Source organism: Emydura macquarii, unplaced genomic scaffold (assembly GCF_026122565.2).
Source record: "Emydura macquarii macquarii isolate MOO-44397 ecotype Brisbane River unplaced genomic scaffold, CSIRO-AGI_Emac_v2 contig_1876, whole genome shotgun sequence".
NCBI classification, from domain to species: domain Eukaryota; kingdom Metazoa; phylum Chordata; order Testudines; family Chelidae; genus Emydura; species Emydura macquarii.
This window is the reverse complement of record NW_027132013.1, coordinates 21,238,648-21,255,153: the sequence shown is the minus strand read 5'-3', so window position 1 is coordinate 21,255,153 and position 16,506 is coordinate 21,238,648. Positions and strand designations below refer to the sequence as shown.

The following is a 16,506-nucleotide window of genomic DNA, read 5'->3' as shown; positions in this document are numbered from 1 at the left end:
CAGCAGAATTTTAATTTTGGTAAAATAAAGCACCAAAAGGCAACTAACGAAACTATACAATCATAACAATGCTATGTACAGGCTTGGCAGAATTCAATTTTTATTTTTTATAATTTCAGTGGATAATATCTATGTTTATTTTTAAGCATTCTTTCTATTTTTATCAATTTAAATGTTCACAGTTGTGCAAAATTATGTGTTTTAGCATTTTTTTTTATTTGTATCTATTTAAAGGACCACATTTACAAGAAAATATTGGGGGGTGGGTCAGACAATAAGGAGGCCAGATACTTATTCAATGACAGAAGATGTTGAGATTCAAAAACGTCAAAACTTTAACACTTTTAAAACACTAATTGTCAACAACATATGTCAAAACACACAAAGTAAATATCTTTAAGTCAAACTCTAGTAAGTTCCCAAGCAACATTTTTCTTACTTTGCCTATCTGTACATTTCTATTACTACTGATGGAAATATTTTTTCATTGGGTTCAGTGTGAATGGTAAAATTGACATTTACTGATAAAAATTTAATACTTCCAAGCCTAGTTATATACAAGTTTTAAAAAGGGGCTAGCAGTTCATGAACCACAAATGCAAACTGTTCCCTCTTGAAGCCAAAACGCAGCCAGATGAACTGAGTGGTGGTTGTTGCACTCCACCTTTTCATGCCCTTGACACAAGCAACGAGGACACTCAGGGCACATATGCAGCCCTACAGACACTGATGGCAAAAAGACTCCAAATTAGAGCACACAGGGCACATGCGCATCATTAGTGGAATGTATTTATGGACAACCACTCAAAGGAGAAACATAATATTCCGTCACAGATCTGCTGAACTTCAATAGTATTAAACCACACCAAGACACACATTTGTAGGTTATTGGTGCACTTCTCAAGCAGCTGTAGGCTTACAAAACACCACAAACATGCACCAATATCCTGTTAACGCACAATCTGGAATGGTTTATTATTATATTCTTTAGCACCAACAAGATACTTTTATCAGCAGCACTGTGGTGTCAGCCCGCTCCTCAGAGACGGTGGAATTTCTATTCAAGTTGCAGTTGAATAAACCTCTCTCAAATTCTCATGGCACATATGAGGTATTTTCTTTTATGACAAATGAAGTCCTTCATTTATTTCACTTATTTCAAGCAAAATTTTAAAAATAGATGGTTTATTGAATAGTCAACCAAATCAACTTATTAATGTACTAAACCAGGGTGTGAGAGACCCACTCGGGACTTTGCTCCTTAGGTTAGCTTTCTGTCTTTGGTTTGAAAAAAAAACTACAGTTTGTACCACTCACTTGCACCCCTTAGCATCTGGTTGTGGAGTGATGGTACGAAAGCCTTTGCTGAAGCCACATGTCCACCCTTCCAATCACACATTAAATGTGTACATCTAGCAAGATTATAAGGGAGAGGAAGACAAATGAATCCAGAAAGAATGAGTATAACAACATTCTACAAACCTCACTCAGACAGGCTCAGATTTATTGAGCCACTGCCTCAGGAGAATAGCCTCTTTATGTGTATTCTAATTGGGGTCAGGCAGGGTAAATGAAAACCCACTGATGATGCACAGTGCATAACAAATACAGAGTGCATTGTTTAAGAAACTCAGTATACTGGAACCTGATCAAAGTCCTGACATGCAAAATCCTGATGTTCAAAATCACTAAACATTGCATCACTGATCTGTACTGTGTGTGCTGACACATAGCTCTTCTCAGCTATTTATTTCCCCAAAGATCATTTATTGGAGGGGTGTCAGAGAAGCCTGGCAGATCCCTCATCGCAGGGATATGAAAAGTAAAGTGGGATGGCAGAGTGACGAAAAAGGGTAAAATAATTAATTGAATAATTGTCAGGACTTTGACCAGGTGAAAATTTCATTTATCAGGATTTTGAATGTCTTTCAGGATTTTATACTTGATCCAAAACACTATCTTGAAAACAGCCTCTGCTAGTACAAGGCAGTAAACCTGCCTAATAACGTTCCAATATGCCCAAATCTATCTAGGAGTTCCCTTAAGTACATACAACAGAACGTTATAGAATCTCTGTCATTCAGAGTATATGAGCGACAAAAGCAACAGTTTCAACCACTCAATAACAAACCATTTAAAGACTAACATGCACCATGCTATTTATCAAAGTCCTTAGTCTCTGACAAATTAGGATAATCTCTTTGATTGAAAAACCTAGCAAAGGGGAAATACTTGCTAGAAATAGTGCATAAGGCTGGGCCTGAGTGCCAGCCATTCTACTAAAAGATGGCCTCTTGGTAACAGTGAGACAAGCCTCTCATCTCTACCCACTTATTTTACCGTATGATTTTCATGCCATTCAGTAAGCTTCTTAACGGTAAGTGTCTAAGAAGCCTAAAACAGACCCAATATTACATGTGACAGAAAGCCAAACATTTTGGAAAAGATGCCTCAACATCACATAGCTGTTAAAAGCTCAGAGATCTACTCTACTCTGACAAGGCAGAAAATATGCTGGAGATTTAAAAACAAATAATACACATACTCAGTTTCTAGAGTATGTGCCTTGATTGATTAGTTCTCTAAACAGAAAACATATTCTTTTGAATTACATCTGAACACTGAATGAAAACCTCCTCAGAACCAAAGTATACCTGAGGATATTAGAGGCAGAGATGAAAGGCAACTCCTTGGGTCAGAAAAATTGCAAGACTTAGTACCTGTGGCATTCCTGACAGATTTCTGCAATATAGGGGGCTTTAGAGCAATGACAGAGGGAGTGGGGGAAAAAAAAGTCAGAGAGAAATACACGGAGAGAGGGATATCCTTGCCCAACAGAGTTTGGGTAAGCACACAGGAGAGGAAGAGATCAGGCTGAGCTGCTCAACGCATCATAAGTATCATTGTCAACAGAGCAAGGCTCAGTACTGAGTAAATCTGCAATAGAATACCAGAGAGTACCCAACGTTTGAGAGGTAAGAGATGTAGACAGTGAGTAAAGTCAGTAACCAAGGATATATAAGCTCTAGACTACTGCATCAAAATTTTAAAGCTACCAGCTATAAACAGAGTGCTGTTTGAAGTTATCTGGTAGAATACTCTTCTATCTGAAAAATCTGTGTGTTACCAGAAGTGGTTTCTCTAATAGCCCCGCAACACTGCCGCTGCTATAAGCATTCACTTCGGACTCCATAACAGCTGTGGACGTTTGACTGGAGGCAACTCAAACAATATGAAAATGAAAGAGTGGTATGCAAATGAATAAAAGGAAATGTGGAAGGGAAAAAAGGAAGAGAAAGAGAAGACACCTCTCATACCCCATACCCACTTACCAATAACAGGGACAGAAGAGTGGACAGGCAAGGAGAGAGCTACTCCTTTGTCACAACAACATCCTACCCAAAGTCTCCAAAATATAACAGGCAGAAAGTAGTTATCATAGACCTTTCCTTGCCTAAAGCCAAAGGCAGGGCTAGAGACTGTACGAGAGGCGTACAAACCAGTCTATAGAGAAGTTAACTCTGTCCTTGGTGGAGCAATCTAACAAGGCACAGAAAAGTGTATGTCTGTGATGGTGACTGTAACTGTAGATGTCCAAAAATGTTTTAAAGACTAGAATTCAGCACATATCTGATCCTCGCAAACGAGTCTTATACTCAAATGATTCTCTTTTCTCAAGAGCTATTAGAAACATACATTGGAGGTACCATTTCAAGGTGTGTGTGTGTGAGAGATAAGTTATTTACTTCACTACTGACATCCGGATTCTCTGGGATATATGAAAGGATTTATATGATCAACTCCTTTTAAGGAAACAGCAAAGAATACGCTCCATATCATCTGCCATACAAAAAAATAAAACTCTCCTTGCAGGATATGGGATTTCTCTGTAATTTTTTTGGTAAGAATAGAAACATTCTGTAGTCAAGTTACCAGTGCCTTGACTGAGATTATGATGTCATAATTTTTCAGGGATATCTGGTAAAACCTTTCTCCCCAGGGTGCTTTTTTGTTTTGTTTTGTTTTTTAAATAACTAACTATAACAATGCCTGTATTAACAGGACAGAAGGCAAAACACAACAGTTTTTCTTTAGACAGTTGAGCATATAAAAGAAGTGTTTAGAGGGGATCAAGTCAGGTTAGTAAATTTTTACTGTGTGAAAAATCAGGAATATTTGTAAATTATTACATAACCTGTCCAACATCAGATATGGCCAACAAGGCAAGATTCAACTTGGAACTAAATTAGCTTAATTTCAAATTTAGAAAAACAAAGAACATTTTAGCAATACTGATAAAGCAAGAAAAAAGATTTGATTAAACTGTGCACAGAGACACCAACCCTACCTCCACTCTCCCAAATATAAGCCATTATATAAAATGAGAATTTAGTTTGCCAAATTTCCTGGCAATCAAGCCACTTTTTATATAAAATATTATACATCTCCCATACAAAAAGGTCCCAATGTGTTTTACAGAAGTTGCTTCCTCTTTTTCACAAAGCTTCAAGTCCTGAACTGTACATAACAAGGAGTACATTTAAAAAAGGACTGGAGTCTACCAATGTATGTGTGATACAGATACGCCCAAATATGCCCTGCCAGGTATATTACATCATGTCTGACCATTTACTCAATATTACACTGAAGGGGGTCATGTGTGGTCTCTGCCAAAAGCTAACTATCTGATTGTCATTGTTATTGCAAGATGTTTGTACAGGAAATCAATTCTGCAGTTATGTAACATGTAGGATATATATGTTCCAAATGTTGGGAGTGAAACCTATCACCTCAGAAGGGGAAGTCAACATGAGAACAATGGACATCCTTAGATTGAGCCAGTTCATGTTTACAGTTTTGGAAAGATACAGTCTTGAGTATACTCAAAGACAAACAAACCCCAGGAGAGTTCTCAGAAGAGGGGGTCCCCAGGGACTAAGAAAAAATAGCATGTGACTGTATAAGAGAAGAAATGGCCCAAGTAGTGATCCATTACTGAGCAGTGACTCTGCCAGCAAGTTATTCATGAAAAGTGGATCCCAGCTTTCAGAACTGGACAAGCGCTGGGTGAGAAATATTTTATAAGAATAGGAAAATAACTTGTTAATCAATATAAGCTATAGATTGTGTTTTATGTTTTTCTTTTACCTGTAGCCTTATGTTTTCAAACTCTTATCCTTGCTTTTATTTGAATCTTTATCCCAAGCTCTGTTAAATAAACTTCCATTTGGTTTTACTTTAAACCTGTCTAAGCGCCTCGTGTTAAGGAGAGTGTTGAACTCAAATGAAACCAGTGAACTACGATGCCCTGTTTCCACAGAGGCAGCAGATCGGAGTGCAATGGGGGTGTCAAGGAAATAGAAAATGGGGGACTCCAGTGTAACAGAGTGGAATGTGTAAATTGTTAGCCTGCAAAGAGAAAGAGCAGGGCTCATGGAGCCAGGAGTAGAGTGCCTACATTGCCAGTAGCTGGTGGGTGGAGGGAGTTTCACCTGTTGGTCACAGACAGGGCTCCCTCCCATTGTGAGCAGATGGTAGTGATTCATGCGGGACAGCTCAGATAAACCTGAAATTTGTCTCAGTAGAACTGTCAGCAGGATCTGTATCCAATTTATGAGATACTCAAGGCACTTACAAAGTATACTAATATATACCTCCTAAAGATTAATAAAGTAATCAGGTTGGAAACAGGAGAGAAAAAGGTTGTTTTGTTGTTTTCTGCTTGTTTATTTCAAGACAGGGAAATAAAACAAAATGCAGCACAAAATAAGCAAGCAAGAAACATATGCCAAACTACAGATGAAGGCACAGTTTGAGTATCTGTACACAGAACACTGACTAACTACAGCAGGAAAAATCACACAGGAGAGATGAGAATTATGCTCACGGCACAAGGGGAGTGATATGTAGAGCAGACAAACCCTTCAGAAAGAAATAAGGATATGGAGAATGCAGGCATGGGTCTGATTCCCTTAGGAACAGGGGGTGTGCCTGGCACAATCCTCAATGAAGCAGCTGTTCAGATGGAGTTGGCTGAACTGGGGCGGAGGAGGTTGAAACATGAACAAGAGTAACAGATGTGGAGAGCTGCAGAGAACGAGCAGTGGAGAAAATAGCCTCTGAAAGAGTTGGCAATTGCTGCAGAAAAATGGGCAGGGGCAGCAGATGCACTGAAAAACGATCAAGAGTTGCAATCCTACTCAAATATTTGTTACTACTTATGTATCTCTTTAGTATTAAAAACTTTATCAGAGTACAAAACGTTACCTTATATAAAGGGACGAGGAAAGAAACATGGCTTGAATAGTCACCTAGTCACGAGCTCCATAACTTAATTTCTAAAATAGTAGGGGGTAAACTGTTCACAAAATATTAAATGAGTTTTGGGTTTTTGGTGACATCATAAGCACTGACTCATTATGTCACCAAAACTTCATACTGTATTTATATCCTTAAATAAATACCTGATATTGCCCTGTAACATTACCAGTTTTTTCAACCTTGTAGAAGGTAGTGTGATGTAACAAATTAATGATAAATTATTCCATATTGTTACAGAAAAAGGGGTCAAACACTAAATACTTTAATTTACTATATTATAGCAAAAGGGTTTTCAAAAGTTCAGAAATGTACCATTTCATCAGGAGAAGTATAAAGACTAACATTTACAGGAACACTCTTAAAAAAGTCATTTTTAAATAAAAGCTACTATTACATGTGCTACTAATAATCCATGGAATTATAAAAAATGAAAGCAGTTTAATATACTATCATTTTCATTTTTCAGTATTTATGCAGTTTATATCTTACATTTCCTTGGGATTAGACAGTGAAACCAGACTGGTCAGGGATTCAGGGAAAAGGCTTTGTTTTTTAGTGTGGTAAGAGTACTTTTTAAACAATTCCTGAAATACTTTATTAAAAGAAAAACGGTTGAGAAAAAGTCAGAGGATATATATCAGTAAGATATTTTTAAATCAGCATGTCTGGATAATTTGCATCCAAGAGTTTTAAAAGAGCTGGCCTGATTTTTAATAAGTCTGGGAACACTGGAGAAATACCAGAAGACAGGAAGAAAGCTAATGTTCTCTTACTAGTTCACAATGGTAAACAGGATGACCCAAGTAATTCTAGGTCTGTCAGACTGACAACAATTCTGGCTAAATAATGGAACAATTGATTACAGCCTAGATTAATAAAGAATTAAAAGAGGGTAATTTAGTTAACACCAATCAATTTAAGTTTATGGAAAATAGATCTGGTCAATCTAACATGATAATCTCAACAAGAAGATAAGAGTTTGACTTATAAAAGTATAGTGTTGATGCAATATTCTTAGCATTACATAAGGCATTTGATTAAGAAACTAACATGATACAAATTAACATAGTGCATATTAAACAGATTCAAAACTGGCTAATTAATAGGTCTCAAATGTAACTGTAAATGGGGTCCTGTATAGATCAGTTCTTTGCCCTACAGTATTTAATATTTTTCTGAATGACTTAGAAGAAAATTAAATGAACCACAGATAAAGTTCTCATCTGCAAAAATTGGGGGTATAGTGAATAATGAAGAGGACAGGTCACTGATGCAGAGTAATCTGGGTCGCTTGGTAAACTAGAAGCAATCAAACAATTGCCATTGCAATATGGAAAAATGGAAGAGCATACATCCAGGAACAAAAATGTAAGCCACACTTGCAGGATGGGGGACTTTATCCTGGGAAGCAGTGATCCTGAAAAAGACTTGGGGGCTATGGTGGATAATCAACTGCACATGAGCTCCCTGTGTGATGATGTGGCTAAAAGACATTGTGTGATCCTTGGATAGATGTGTAAGCTGCTGGCCTGTCTCTCCTCACTCCAGGAAAAATGAACACCAGGCCAAAGTCTCTTTCATGCCCTTCCAGGAGGTCATGTTTGTTTGGTTTTTTTTTTTTTTAAAAACACCTTTGACCAACAGAGCCTGAAGGGGCCCAGAGTCATTTCCCTCTGCACCTCTCTCTCTGCTCCAAGATCATTCACAAGAGCCAAACTGCCTCCTACAGGTTCCTTGCCAATTGAGCTCTATCAACCCTGCGGAGGCATAACCTGACCACTTCCCAGACAGTCTGATAACTGAATAGTGCTAGCTGGCCCCAAGTCTTTAAAGGAGCAGAGCATCCAGTTATCATGTATTAACAGAGGAATATCTAATGGGAAAGTTATATATGTTTGGCACTGGTTCAACCACTGCTGAAATACCATGTCCAGTTCCGGCGTATACACTTCAAGAAGAATGCTGAAAAATTGGAGGGGATTCAAAAGATCCATAAGAATGTTTAAAGAATTGAAAAACATGCCTTATAATGAGAGACTCAAGGAGTTCAATCTATTTCGCTTCAAAGAGAAGATTAAGGCATGACTTGACTATAGACTGTAGGTACCTATATGGGAAATAGAACTTCGATGACAGACGGCTTTTCAATTTAACGTGTTCGGAACCTGGACATAGGCAGTCTTGCCTAATGGTCAAAGGAAGAGTCGGCATTAGGAATCAAGCCAAGGATCAGAGCCAGAGTTGGAACCGTGAGTCAAACCTGGATTCAGAATCAGGAACTGAATCAAGGATCAGAGTCAGGAGTCAAAACTGATGGTGAAGAGTGAGGCATAGCAGCAGGAACAAGATACGAGGCAAGGATCAGGCATGAAGCAGCAGTAAAACAGGAACTGGGAGTGGGGGCTAGAGCAGGGCAGGAACAGAGCTGGCTGTATATCCCAAGAGACAGGTAAACAGCAGGCTCCAATGTGGCAGCAACAGGAAGTCTGCACAGTTGCTTGGACAACCCAATTGGGTCACTTCCTGGCTTCAGTCAAGCACAAGCCAAACAAACACCATAGGACTTGGACATCCTGATAGGACTTCCTGTACAACTTGACCTTTCAAAGTTAGTGAGATGTTACTTCATCTGTCTCTCCTGGTGCTAACAAGGGAATGTCAGTGACCTAACGCCCCCACAGCCCCATGTTCTAGGCCCACTCCCTTCAGATCCTTAAATAGCAGACATAAGGTATAACAAGATCCAATGCCTGAAAGTTGAAGCTAGACAAAGTCAGACTACAAACAAGATACAGATATTTTAACAGCGAGAGTAATTAACCATTAGAACAACTTGCCAAGGGTTGTAGTGGATTCTCCATCACTGGAAATGTTTTAAATCAAGATCAATTGTTTTTATAAAAGATATATTCTAGTTCAACCACAGTTATTGGAACTGAAGCAAGAATTAATTCAGGGAAGTCCTATGACCTGCATTACGCAGACCAAACTAGATGATTATGTCGTCTCCTTCTGGCATTATTATTTTTTTTTAAATTTAAAAAAAAAAAAAAAAAAAAAAATCTATGAACGAATAGTGAGAAACCGTTTCGGATGAGATGGATGAAAGATCTGTATTGCTCATCAAAAGTTGACTACAAAGTAGCATTGGTCATCAAATAATAATCTTCCCATGTAAATTTAATTTGTCACAGCACTGCTCCTAGACCACAATGACATACCTAACAGTCCAGCTGTTAGATGACCAAAAGAAACATGCGTCTTTTGGTGACCTTCTCTGTAGTTCAATTTGTGTATTGCAAACATATTGTTCCAAATGCTGAAGAAGTCATGTCATAATTTCTTACATACTAGAAAAAAAGTCCTGATCCAAGCTGAGATGCTCTTTTTCACTAGCTAAACTGCCAAATAAAAACACACACACAAACCTATGCCCATTATTAATCTAACAGACATGAAGAGTTTCCTCAAAGCCATTATAGTCTACCATGCAATCCATATTTAGGAAATGAACAATAAATATTAAATATTCATACTACATTTTAAAAGTATTTACTGTACCTCGACAATGGACATTTTTAGTGCTTAATCTCTCATAATGTTAAAGAGTTTACCTTAAAATAGCTCTAACTATATCACAGACCAATATATTTTAAAAGTCGAAGTAATCTGAATTATACAAGTAAAAAGGCTAAAACCAATAAAGGTTTTGACTTAAAACAAGTGACTGAACAAAGTTTTTTTCATTTATAAATTTAAAAAAACCTAAGGTTTTAGGCACAAGCAAACTTTTATATCATAGTGAGTCAGTTAAAAAAAAATGTTTGCATAATGACGACACAACCCTAATAGTAGTACAGCATTTTATGTTTTTAAAATTATCTATAGCAATGTGTGCTCCACCAGTAAAAATCACAAATAATCTTAACAGATTCTGAAAACATTATGCAGAAAGGAGGATGCCAAAACTGGCATTAACTGAATTTCTACTGCAGGGAGAACATGCTCAGAAGAAGACTATCATATGGCAAACAAGGTCATATGATTGTGTAGTAATTATATCAGCAAACAGTTTCACATCTAAGACTATATATTAAATTTAATAAATAGACAAACCCCTGACATAAGTCACCAATATTATTTTAAAAGAAGCGCAGGTTATTTTTTATTTTTGTAAGAGTAATAATATCCACATTTAAGACGCAGAACAATCCAACTTCCCTGGATAAGTTATACCATTTTCTGATTTCAACATTTCTGTGATTCCAGCCCTTATTATTGAGAACCAGCACAACGTGAGAATAGGTTAGCAGATCCCAACATCAAATGCCATTAGTAGCGTTGTCCCTTCTGGAATGGCACTGCTCAAAGTTTGTGGTTATGGGAATGTTCTAATTGGGGCAGAAATTGACAGTGGATTCTAGTATTTTCTTTGATGCAGTCTTGTTTATTTATAAAATTTGGGCAAAGTCCTACTTCTCCAAATGCAGGAGGAACCAGAAACACAAGAATAGTCTCAGCTTACAGCCCCAAGCCTCTTTAGCCTTCCCCACTCACACACACACTTTACCCAAAATAATACTCAAGCAAAAGCCCCTCCCACCCACCAAGTCTAACTCCTTTTGTGTTAGTTGGGGGTTTAAACTTAGCCCTACAGCTATACTAACTGATGTGTGCATTTACATCCACCAACCTCACCAACGTTTTTTAACTCAGCCCATAACAAGGTTTCACCCAGCTCAGTCATAACAGTATGTATTGTGTTCTCTTATGAGCATGCCACGCTCCTTGCCTAACTCGGGATGAAAAGTGTAGTGGGACTCAGCACATACCACAAAATTTTAATAAATGGGATGGAGGAAGCTGTCAAATGGACAGTGTATATATATCAAAAGTAGGAGAAATTTGGCAATTAAAAATAATACATCCCAAAGTATTTGATTATAAAGTTAAACTAAGCTAAAAGGTTGGATGAACTTTTGAGAGAAGGCATATGAAGGAGCATCACAAGGCAAGAGATAAGGAAACGTTCAGGCCTACATTTTGTTAAAAAAAAAAAAAAAAAAATCTATTAACATTATGTGGTATTCAAGATATTCAATGAAGACAGGGAAGTTGACTTTTCTTCAATATTGTCCTGCAGCATACACAGCCCAACCAATAAAGCACATGGCTGGTGCATAAGAAATTAAATTATCCTGTCTAGTTTCATTCTCTAAATTGAGTGAAATATAATAGATTAAAAATTTATGCATGATAAATCAGATCTTTATTTCCTATGTTAATGTTCTAATCAGTTAAAAGAGGTAAATTAAAATAAATATATATTTATTTTATATATTTCATTTTACTCTGATGAACAAATCTCTTTCACATTAATCCCAAGAAGAAATCAATATAGCTGGTTGATGGCAAGTCATTTTTAACCAAAGCATAAACTACAATTCTTGGATCTCTGAGTGTGCAATTTGTAATAATCTGATTCTGCAAACTTAACTCTTGTATGATTAGTAAATTGTCAATTAAACGTGTAAATTTTGAATAGTCTGTTAGGTTCCTGGTTTATCTGTGACATCAAACAGAAGGGGCTCTTTTTTCTGTCACTGGAGGAAAGGTGTTTCAAGAGTTGGAAAAAGGGGAGGAGGAACCGTAGCTGGCCCATAGGCACTCCTCTGAGATTGCAAAAAACAGTATTGTCTTAAAATGAATTGGCAGCTGTCTCTCTGCCCTTTCGCCAGATTCTACAGTTTTGAATAGTGGCTTAACAGAGCAGGAGAATGTGACGATGCAGAAAATGGGAATACAGAGAAACTATACAAGACCAGCTTTAGATTGGTCAATGTATTCCAATTGTATGATCAAGTCCTAGTTTAATAGGAGATACAATCAACAATATTCATTTTATCTTACATCATACTTTCTACATTCCAAATGGATCTTTAATATTGTATAGACAAATAACTGGTTGTGTTGTGGTCTCTATAATTTTCTTACTATAATCATATTTAACTTTTATGGATAAGGAAAACAGTTTTCCTTTTAGAAAACAATCCAACTTTTATTTTAGTACTGTATACATAACCCTCTGTGGCAGAAAACTGCATTGTTACAATTTAGCAGAAAATGCAACATGCAGTACTACATGACTCCACCAGAACTGATTAATGTCTCATGGGCTTCCATTATCACACATTTTCCATCAGTCTGTATTTCTCTGTCTAATCCTCTATCGCTTCCAAAATAACACAAAGAGGTTAAAAACACTGTGGCTATCAGGTACTCAATAGCAGATCTGAAGCAAATAAAAATGGAAATATTTTCTGAAGAAAGCTAATAATACATTTCCATTGCATACACAATATTTGGATATACTGTGCCAAAAATAACTTTATGACTGATAAATAAAAAGCATTAGCAATAAGTACATATCACTCTTTTATACATATCACAAATCACTTTGCTCATCCATTACAAACCAAACTGATGTTAACAGGACTACCTCGAGAATAATAAATTAACTTTAAGAAAGACTTAATACTTGGCTTACTCAAATAAATTACCAAGGCATTTCACTGTATAAGAAGTGAAAAGATTCTGTACTGAGCTACACAGAACATTGAATACATTTGTCCCACATTCAGTGTTGAGAGTCAATGCTACTGAGGACACAAAAATTTGCAAGATCATATTACCTTTAACCTCTTGGTGATTGTTCACTCAGGTACTGTAGCAAAAATAAATTAACACAGATGCAGATACACCGCAACAAAGGCACAGGATAGCCTGCATAGTATTTATAAAAAACTAAGCTTTTGGCAGATCTGCAACATAGAATTTATTCATTTTAATGCTAACTATACTTATGCGGTATTAAATTAAACAATAAGCAGTACATTGTTCTTTACATTCCCCCTCAGCCATAATCAATATATCTTACTGGTTTTAAATTTGTATTCTGATATTACAACTTCACAGCTCAACTTCTGCATTTCCATTCATTCTAAGGTTTTTATAGTAGCCTCATTTCTTAATATTAAAAAAATGTATAGAGCAACAAAAGTAGCAAGGCACTTAATACATTTCTCATTTAAAACAAAAGCAGCTTGTAAATTTTCAATACTGTTTCTTCATGTACATTGTCTGAATAAAAAAGGTCTTCACTACAATCCATGTCACACATTCCTTTTCATCTTCCTCATAAATACTATACATTGTATAGGAAAGATTGAGTTATAAACATGCCACTTTCCTGTTTCCTGACACAGGTAATCAGAATTTGTAAACACTGAAGAGAGTTTCCTATTGCCACAGCATACGCCCTCAAGGTTAGAAATTCCATGCCAATCTTTGTCCTCTCACTGCTTTTGCTTTCTTATGATAACAAAAGTGCAAGGATGCTCTAACAGCTTTCAATCCTCAGCTCTACATTCAGAAACAATATATTTTCTTGCATCCTTTTATTCACCACTGTTAGTATTTAATCATATTTTTAAAAGGCCCTTCCTATACTAGATTTTTGTTTGTTTTTTGTTACAACTACTACATAGGGTACATCTACACATCTATGGCCTAGAGAGACATCCCATATCTGTATTCATATATTGATGCAACTGCTGTTAATGTCTCCAGTGCTCAATGAGACAGACAGCAGACAGATTCTCCATCCATCCTTGCCCATACACATATATTATACATACATACATAGTATATTTGTATAAGTAAAGGAAGGAGACAAGCTATTATAAACTTGGCTTTTTCAACATCAAGTGACATAAATATCTGCTAATAATATTGTGTATCCTCTTCCAGTAAGAGAGACTAAAAAGGATAATCATGTCCCTATAAATTTAACCTAGGAGTAGAAGGGCCCAGGTGGACATTAATGCTGCTGGATTCCGCCAGATCTGGTGACCTCAAATCAAATAAAGGAATAACTATCCTCCCCCTCCAATCTACACAGCCTATGCTGTAATAGCCATATCTTTCAGAGAGTGTCCTGTAGCATCCCAAAGCTCCTGTGCACAGCAAACACCTTTTATGCCATCAGCATTATACCATAACTGAGATTCCAGTAATAACCGTTTAACACTATGGAATAGCACCTCTCATCTGCACCTTTATGCAGCAAAAACCCTTCGGTCACTGGCAGTCTGGCTGCAGCCAACGGGGACGCGATACAGCGACGGGATCTGGTCTTGCTGGAGCCCCTCAGCGCTCCTCGCCGGTGCTTACCCGCTAACGGGCGCACACAACGCGCCCTTCTCCCCCAGCTCCCAGCGCTCCCACCTGCGTTCCGGCCCCGCTCGCCATCCGCCCAGGGAGGCGCCGGCAAATCACAGCCGGATCTTTCCAGCACTCGGACCGACCGACCGACCGACCCCCGTCCCCAGCGCCCCGCGCGCAGACAAAGACCCGGCGACACAGAACGGCAGCGGTGAGGCAGGGCCCAGCGGGGGGCAAGTCTGAGCCTCGCGGGCGGCTCTCACCTGGAACGCGGCGGCGCCCCCCCCAGCGGGCCAGTCAGATGGCGGGAGGCCGGGGTTAGGGAGCGCCCCTGCGGCCCCTCAGCGGCGGGCGGGGCTAGCGCCGCGGGCCCGGCTCAGCCTGCTACCCATCGCGTGCGGTCTCTATGGTGACTGCCTGCCGTGCCGTGCAGGAGGGAGCCCGCCGGGAGGGGTGAGCCGGGCCGAGGGCCCAGCCAGGAGTGGTTAGTGGGGCAGTGCGGGGACCGCGTCGCGCCCCAGCAGGGTTAACCCACTCGCTGCCGCCTCGCCCATGCCTGCTGCAGTGCCCGCTGGACCCGACTGGCCTCAGTCTCTCCACCGTCGTCGCCGTCGCAACATACACTCCCCTTCTCCCCCCGCCTTCGAGCGCCAACTAGCCTGGCGTCTCTGAGAGCACCGCCCACCTCCACTCACGCTGCACGCTGATTTGACGGCTGCTGAGCTTCTCGGCCGCCGATTGGCTAACAGGATGATGACAGGCGAGCGGACCTTGGAAACACCGCTGTCTTGAGGTTTGGTTGAGAGCGGCGGTAACCGGTTAACAGAGTCACAATGGTCTTCACGCATGCGCATAGGAGGAATGCATTCTGGATAGTGTAGTTTTCCGGCTGCTGGGGAAAAGGAGGGGTGGGAGGCGTGTTTCGTCATCGGTTGAGGGAGGTGGGGATGATGGTTACAGCCCAGGGCTAGGAGCCAGGGCTCTTCCGTTCGCCCTGGTTTGCTGAGACTTACCCAGGCTGAGAGAGGTGCCCTCTGTTCCGCGCAGGTTCACAGCCTGCGCTCATCAGCGCAGCGTCCAAGCGCCTTGCCGTGGTGCCTTTGGAGCATCTCGCCTCTGCAGCATGGCTTCGGGTTCCCCGAGCTCGAGGGAGAGCCCCACAACAAAAACAAAAACAAAAACAAACTGGGTAGCAGCAGAGTTGCTGCGTCCCCACTGCATTACTAGCTCCACCCTCCTCAACAGCACTCAAGCTTCAGCCTGCACTCCCTGCCCAGCCCGCTAGCTGAGTTTAAACGAGCACTTAGCCTCTGCTGGAGGTGCATGTGGGTGCAGCGGCGTGTTAGCTTGAGGCAGTGAAGACAAGCTCTAGGATAGATGACTTACAGCTGTTCCAGGGAGCATCCCCACCCACGGCTGCAGCAGGCAGGGGTTGTAGGTTGTTTTCTCTCTGCACACACCACTCTCTTTATAGTAGAGAAGGAAGGTGGAAAAGTGCACCTTGCACAGCGAGGTTTGTGACAGGCCTTATTTCCTGTGCCATGTCAGACCATATTTTTGGCCCAGACCCCCTGAAGGCTGCATCTGCAGCACCGATGAACTTTACCCTTATGGCAGAGGAGCAAAGTTGTTGTTGACCACAATTTTCATCCCAGAGTGTTAGGTGATCTGTCAAATCTCCTGAGCCCAGGCCATTGAATACCTTGACAAGAAGGACTGAGCCCTTGCACTTGACCTGGTATTCTGTAGGAAGAGTGAAGAATAGGACTGATGTGCTCACAGTAGCCTGTGTTAGGGAGAAGGTACACTGCAGCATCCTGTGCTAACTGAAGCTTTCTAAGGAGTGATAGGTGCATGCTATCCTGGAATGCAGCCAAAAGGTGATGAAAGCCTCAAAATCTGAGGCTGTCATTGTCCACCAGGATAGGACAGTCTAGGTAACCGGAGATAGTAAAAAGCATT

At 39.8% G+C, this 16,506-nt stretch overlaps 1 protein-coding gene across 1 annotated transcript in view; it reads right to left on the bottom strand.

Annotated features, from left to right (window-relative positions):
- Window positions 1–15,165, bottom strand: part of TTBK2 (tau tubulin kinase 2) — a 214,924-nt gene extending 199,759 nt beyond the window's left edge. Inside the window, exon 1 of the mRNA XM_067557906.1 lies at window positions 14,808–15,165. The gene's annotated coding sequence lies outside the window, so the exon portion shown is untranslated. The remainder of the gene's footprint in view (window positions 1–14,807) is intronic.
- Between the last annotated feature and the right edge of the window lie 1,341 nt (window positions 15,166–16,506).